The sequence below is a fragment of the Alexandromys fortis genome, unplaced genomic scaffold (assembly GCF_014885135.2).
Source record: "Alexandromys fortis isolate MF-2015 unplaced genomic scaffold, M_Fortis_MF-2015_v1.1 scaffold_123, whole genome shotgun sequence".
Lineage (NCBI taxonomy): Eukaryota > Metazoa > Chordata > Mammalia > Rodentia > Cricetidae > Alexandromys > Alexandromys fortis.
In genome coordinates this window covers 1,202,995-1,210,251 of record NW_026068003.1, presented here as the reverse complement: position 1 = coordinate 1,210,251, position 7,257 = coordinate 1,202,995, and the positions used below count along the sequence as shown (strand labels likewise).

The window sequence follows — 7,257 nt, the reverse complement described above, 5'->3', positions numbered from 1 at the left end:
TTGCTGTTAGAAATGGACACAGTTCACTACAGAAAAACAACTTAAATGTCTTATGCAGCAGATCTCTGAGAGGTTAAGGAACCACAACCTATTAAGTATATCTGGGGTACACAAACTTAATTCCTAGTTACCTGCTTCAGACTAAGTCCAAAATCATGTATAGGAAGCTAGATGCAGCCTATTTCTAGAATTAGTTAGTACTTTATATGACCATTAATATCACGTAAATATACATATTATAAATTTAAATATATATAGACAAATTATAATTTAGTGATAATATTTATATCTTAGTGACAATAGGATAGTCTCTTAATTTTTGTTGTCTTCTGTCCTATTTCAGGTGGCTCTGCTGACATGAGACAGAGATTTTTAGATTTTCCTTTAGCCAGCGTGCTTGTGTTTAGAGAAGAAGAGAGCAGCACTCCAACTCCAAAGCTAGTTTTAAACTTTAATTGGAATAGGACTTGAAAAAGACCGTTTGTATTATATGTCTGTAGAGAACAGCAGAAACAAATATTTGGGAAGATTATGAAGTTTTATCCTGTTAGAAATGTGCTATAGTGCTCGCTTCGGCAGCACATATACTAAAACTGGAACGATATAGAAAAGATTGGCATGGCCCCTGCGCAAGGATGACACAGAAATTTGTGAAGCATTTCCATACTTTTTGCATTTCACCATCATCTTCAAGTACATAAAAGAACACATACTGGAGAAAAACCCTACAAATGTAATCAATGTGATAAAGCCTTTTCACAGAATTGTAATCTCCAAGTACATCAAAGAACACATAGTATGGAGAGAAACCTTATCAATATAATCAATGCGGTAAAGCTTTTGCAAGTCATGGCGAGCTTCACAGACATAACAGAACACAGACTGGAGAGAAGCTCTTTGAATGTAATCAATGTGATAAAGCGTTTCCAAGGAGCTCTCAACTCCAGATACACAAAAGAGCACATGCTAGAGAAACACACTATGAATATAATCACCGTGGAAAAGCCACAGTCATAGGTTAGTAGTCTCTACCTTCACAAAAGAGCACATACTGAAGAGAAACCCTATGAATGTAATCAATGTGGTAAAGTCTTTTCACAACTTAGTAGGAACCAAAATAATAATAATAATAAAACATGATTGAGAGAAGTCTTATTAATGTAATCAATGCGGTAAAGCTTTTGCAATTCATTGCGAGCTTCACAGACATAGATGAACACATAGAGGAGAGAAGCCCTTTTATTTATTTATTTATTTATTTATTTATTTATTTATTTATTTCTTCAAGACAGGGTTTCTCTGTGGTTTTGGAGCCTGTCCTGGAACTAGCTCTTTTAGACCAGGCTGGTCTCGAACTCACAGAGATCTGCCTGCCTCTGCCTCCCAAGTGCTGGGATTAAAGGTGTGCGCCACCACCGCCCGGCAAGAAACCCTTTAATGTAATCAATGTGATAAAGGTTTTTCATGATGCTCTAAGCTCCAAATGCATGAAAGAAAACATACTGGAGAGAAATCTTATCAATGTAATCAATGTGGCAAAGCCATTTCTTTCTTTTTAAAAAATATTTATTTATTTATTTATTATGGATACAATATTCTGTCTACATGTATGCCTTCAGGTCAGAAGAGGGCACCAGACCTCATTACAGTGGTTGGGAGCCACCATGTGGTTGCCAGGAATTGAACTCAGGACCTTTGGAAGAGCAGGCAGTGCTCTTAACCACTGAACCATCTCTCCAGCCCAGGTAAAGCCATTTCATATGTCAGTGTTCTCCAACATCACAAAAGAACACATAGTGGAGAGAAACCTTATAAATATAATCAATGCAGTAAAGCCTTTGTATGTCATAGAAGTCTTTATATCCATCAAAGAACACATACTTGATAGAAACCCTACAAATTTATCCAATGTTGTAAAGCCTTTGTATGTGTTATCAATTTTAAAATCACGAGAACAAATCATACTGCAGAGAAACTTTAAAAAAAATTTGGTACAGGGTTTCTATGTAGCATTGGAGCTTGTCCTGGAAATTATTCATAGACCATGCTGGCCTTGAAGTCCTAGATATGTGCCTGACCCTCCCAAGTTCTGGGATTAAAGGTGTGTGACACCATAGTTTGGCCAAAGAAAAGGGGTAATGAGTATGGTAAAGTTTTCCTCTTCATAGTAGTCTTTATACAAGAGTAAAACTTTTAGTGGATAATAGGTTGTTAAAGCCTTTGCATATTATGGTACTCTTTGAGGACGTAAGTGTTATGGTTTAAGTAAAAACGCTGCAGATCCCCAAGTGGCAGCAGCAGGCCATGAGACCATGCTGCCAGTCCCCAAATGGCAGTGGGCAGTGGGTCCCAAGACCATGGCCAACCACAAAGGCATCTGGGTCACAGACAGGAGGCTATGCAGCAGGTGAGAGACAGAGACAGATAGGCATGCCATGCAAAGTGAAGCTAGATATTTATTTAGTGGGTTATGGAAGGGAAGGCAGGAAGGGGGAAGAACAGAGAGAGAGGCAGAGAGAGAGAGAGAGACAGAGACAGAGACAGAGACAGAGAAACAGTGAGGGGAAGAAGTAGAGAGAAGGGAGAGACAGAAGCTACCTCTTCAAGAGAGAGAGAGAGAGACAGAAAGGAAGGGACTCAGGCTGGAAGCTGAAGATCAGCCTGCCTCAGCAGATGGAGGAAGGAGTGGGCATGACTTGTCTCTTAAAGGGACAGAGCAGACCATTACATTCCCATCTCTTTTTTATAATAAAAAGGCGGGAGGTTAGGCACCACAGGTTAAAGGAATTGGGGCCGCAGATTCTCAAAACTGCTTCCTTTTTATTTAGGGGCATCATCTTTGGAGGGGACCTGAGAAGGCTGGGTGCTGGTCATATCCTGGCATAGTTGGTCTCTTTGCTTCTGTCCTGTGTTTGTGGTATGGAAATGTCTGGTGCCTCTTATGCCTTTTTAAGGTATTGGCAGAACAGAGGACAAAGTTAAATTAAGGGAAAAATTTTAGGACCAGGGAATTGAGGGAGATGTATCTGACCTCTTTACGGTGGATCCTTCAATTCAGCTCCCTGGAACTCACAAGAATTCTTTGAGTTTGTAAAAACAGAAGTTTTAGACATATACATTGTATAAACAGTAGCATATTTATGTCAGAATGTCTGTGACAGATACTTCTGCACAATAAAAAGTATTTTTAAGACAAAAATTCTTTCACAAGGAATGTTAAACAGCCCTACCTTATGTCAATATTTTGTACAACAGCCAATAGAACTAATTCATAAACAGTTTCCTGAATCTATAATTTACCATTACATGAATGATATCTAATTGACTGATTCAGAAACAGACACCTTAGAAAAAAATATTTGATGAAGTAATGAGAGTGCTGCCTTGTTGGAGATTACAAACTGCCCCTAGCACCCTGCAATCTGGTGTTCCCCAGTCTTAACATGGGAAAGATTTTTTTTAATATTATTTAACTCTCTACTAAAGGATTTCTCAGGAATCTCACCAAATCTGCTGACATCTCAGTAGTTTGTCGTCTGCGGCGAACTGAAGCCCCTCATATGGTTTCCAAGGGCAAGCCTGCCTGCCATTTGGTTCTTGGCAAGCAGCAGCCACTGCTGTGAGTGCTTGTGCAAAAAGACCCAAGGCAACTGTGGTAGAGCAGTCTGGCGTGACGTCTCCGTCCATGTGATTGCACCACTAGCTGGAGTGCCAAATGTTGTTTTAACTTTGGCACAGTGGCTGTGCCTTAATCTCAGCCTTCAATTGCAGCTCAGCAGTCACCAGCCTGCTTACCTAGCAGTAGCCTGGCAAGAATCCTATTCCCGCAGGCATCAGTCCTGTGGCTGTCACTAAAGGTAGCTTTAACTAAATCTCTGTCATTCTAATTATGACTAAGACTCGAGATTCAAAGGCTGGGGTACAATCCTGTTAGCTCAGAGAGGCTGAGTTGCAGCTAGCTATCCCCAACCACGGAAGACCCAGGCTACCACTTCAACAACCAGAAAAGGCTGTGCCACTCCAAATCCCTCCTTACTACTTCCTGTGTGTCTCTCTGTCTCTCCCAGATACCCTCTGGTGCTCTATGATTACTTCCCGTCAACTTGCTGCTAATGCAGCCTCCTGACCCAAGGTTAATTTAGTTAACAAAAATGCAAACTTGGGGTTCACAGTGTGATTGAATATCCCCCTAATATTCCCGTATCCTAGGTGAGTTTAGTTTGTGTCAAACTGACAAAAACTAACCACTGCAACAGTGCAGAATAAGCAGTCACAGAAGCTGATGTTAATTTCACGCCTTATCAGAGCTGAGGCTCTGAGAAAACCATGGCATCAACATCCTAGACATCTGTATTATATCTCACTGCCACCCAGCATACAGAGAGACAGGGTGCAGGATGGAAAAGGGCTGTCAATCACTCAGGAGCTCAGGCTTGCGCTACTCTGCTCAGGTGGTCAGCCGTGTTTCTGAGTCTTGTGATGTCCATGTTTCTTTATCATCCCTGGCATTCTTCACTCTGACCGTGTTTGCACTCAGACACATGAAACAATGACTCTCAAGATAGTATCCCCTCTGGTTTCAACTTTGTAGTACTCTAGGGGCAACTGGTTTGGGAGAAAGATTCATTCAGACCAAGCAAATTGCTAACGATGTGAATGAAAAATGAAATACAAGGAGGAGGAGGTGGCTACTCTAAAGTATGGAGGAGATTTTTATCGTAGAAATGGGGGAGAAAGCAGGGAGAAGGAATAGTCCAGCCTGAACATGGCTGGCAGACTTAACTAGACCATGGGGGACGAGGACAAGAAAGGAGCTGGTGGTCCAGGCAAAGAGACCAAACCCTGTAGCCAAAATGGGATATATAGGGATCAGACTGGGGAGGACGGAAGGGAAGCCCAGCCCCTGGGAGGGGGTGGGGTGGGAAGTGCTGGAAGGTGCCACAGATACTGAGTAAGACTTGTGCTGGGTTTGGGAACCTAATACAATGTATATGTACTACGTTATTAATAATATGGATATGTAGATTCTCTTTTATAATATAGGGTACACATGATAGAACATAAAATTGTCCTGTGATGCCAGGCTGTGGTGGTGCACGACTTTAATCTCAGTACTCGGGAGGCAGAGGCAGGCGGATCTCTGTGAGTCTGAGGCCAGTCTGACCTACAAGGACAGCTAGGACTGTACACAGAGAAACCCTGTCTCGAAAATAAAAATTGTCCTATGAGAATCAAAGTTAAATGCTGGAGGCTATTTATTGTTTATGTTGTGCTCCCCTAAACAGGTTTGTCTCATTTGCACCAGATGTGCTTAATCACATGTGGGCAGTAGGTACATATACAGGAAACACATCAGGATATATGCTTGCCCCTGATTGGATGTAGGCAGAAGGTACAGGATGTGTGCTTGCTTATGATTGGACCCGATAGAAAATACAGTGGCCTTATGGCTTTGTCTTTTTAAACCTCTGCAAAATGTGACTTGTTACCATTTCCTGGGAACCCCAGAATAGTCCAGGGGTTACACAGAGAAACCCTGTCTCCTGGGAAAACAAAAAGACATTCCATGAAAGTCTTTCAAAGCAGGGGAGATTAAAAAGTCCTTATCCTAAACACAAAATTTTAAAGTATTTGATAGAACAGATCTATATTTGCTATTCCTTCCTTTCTTTCATTTGTTTTGGTACTTTTTTTTTTTAGACACAGTTTCTCTGTTGCCCTTGCTGCCTTGGCACTCGCTCTGTAGACCAGGCTGGCGTGGAACTCATAAGATCCACCTGCCTCTGCCTCCTGACTGCTGGGATTAAAAGCCAGCGCTGCTACCATTTGGCGCATATTTGTTACTTCTTACAAAGTGACCATTTGATGGCAGTAGTGAGGGAGATTTGGAAGGGGTTGATCCCATAACTCAGTGTCCACCTTTCCATTTACAGATGAGATAGAATGAAGAGAATAAAGGCCACAACTAAGCAGCTATTCCCAAATGTCTGTCTCTAGTCCTATCAAGTCTTTAGGCTTCAGACTTCTTCTCCAGTCTGGGCATTGAGTGAAGAAAAAAAAAAAGGAGATAAAAAGGGAAAGAAAGGACATGACTGCTCCTCGGTATGGCGGAGGCGAAAGTTTATTATAGAAAAATGGGAGCGCGTCGTCAGAAGCAGGGGCATCTGGGAGAGTCCAGAGTGGACGTGACCAGACTGAGCTGGGCCACTAGGGGAGAGTGGGGGAAACAGGAAACCAGGTACAACAGCCAAAACGGCAAAAGGGCTGGTAACCAAAAGGTCTGGTTATACAGGGAAGAGCTTCTGGGGGGAAGGACAACTCAACCCTTGGCTGGAGACTTCAGGGCAGAGGGGTGGGGTATGTCTGACAAACCAAGTAACAGTAAGGGTTGAAGGATACTGGGAGAACCTGGTGGCCATGTCCGCTTTGATGTATTAAACAGGCACCTCAGCCATATGTCCCAGGTTTGAAACTTAGAAGATATACCACCTAAATTCAGCATGATCAGAACAACTTCCTCACCTCTTCAGAAGACAAAACTAACAGAAACCACCTACAATCACTTATGTAGCACACATCACAAATACTTTACTGAAAGTGGACACAATGCATGCTTGAAAGCTATTGCTTATAGTCAGTGGACAGCGCCCATTCATAAATGGTGCGGGCTCTCTCAGGTGTCTCTGCCTCTGGCCATGCTCTCCCATACATCTATAATAAACTTCCTCCTCCACCATTCGGAGAAGCAGTCCTTTCCTTTCCTTTCCGTTTCGTTGATTTCGTCCTCCTCCACTGGACTCTGTGCAAAAGTCACGTGGTACTCGAGGCCTGCAGTGCCTGCAAAGGGGTGGCTTTAAGGTCCCTCCATCCTCGGTCAGCCAGGCCGCACTGTGTCTCAGCACGTGGCAGGCAGCAGTCAGGGGTGTGTGCACGGCGTGCCAGTTGCAGGAGAGCGGCCGCAAGCCGCCGGCAAAGCCCTCTCTAGTGGGCCTGGCCAGGAAGGATCAGCTGCTAACGCTGCCGCCGCCGCCACCCCGGCGGGCCGCTGACGGGCAAGGTCGGCGGGGCTCGCAGGCGTCACTCCCTGGCATTGGCTACAGCCGCAGAGGCCTATAGGGCAGTGCCTTTAGCCTGAGGGGCGGGACCCTCTTGCATTGCGCCTTGCTATTCGCTCTCTGAGGAAGGCGGGTCCCTTCGCCGTCGCTCTCTATAGGCTTCTCCGGACGGAGGCGGGCCCGAAGGTCGTCCCGCCCCACC

General features: G+C 43.8%; 1 non-coding gene across 1 annotated transcript; it reads left to right on the top strand.

Moving 5' to 3' along the window:
* Positions 1-563: 563 nt before the first annotated feature.
* On the top strand, positions 564-670 carry LOC126513046 (U6 spliceosomal RNA). Its single transcript, XR_007595240.1, has one exon. It is a non-coding gene; the product is annotated as a U6 spliceosomal RNA (small nuclear RNA).
* The last annotated feature ends 6,587 nt before the right edge of the window (positions 671-7,257 follow it).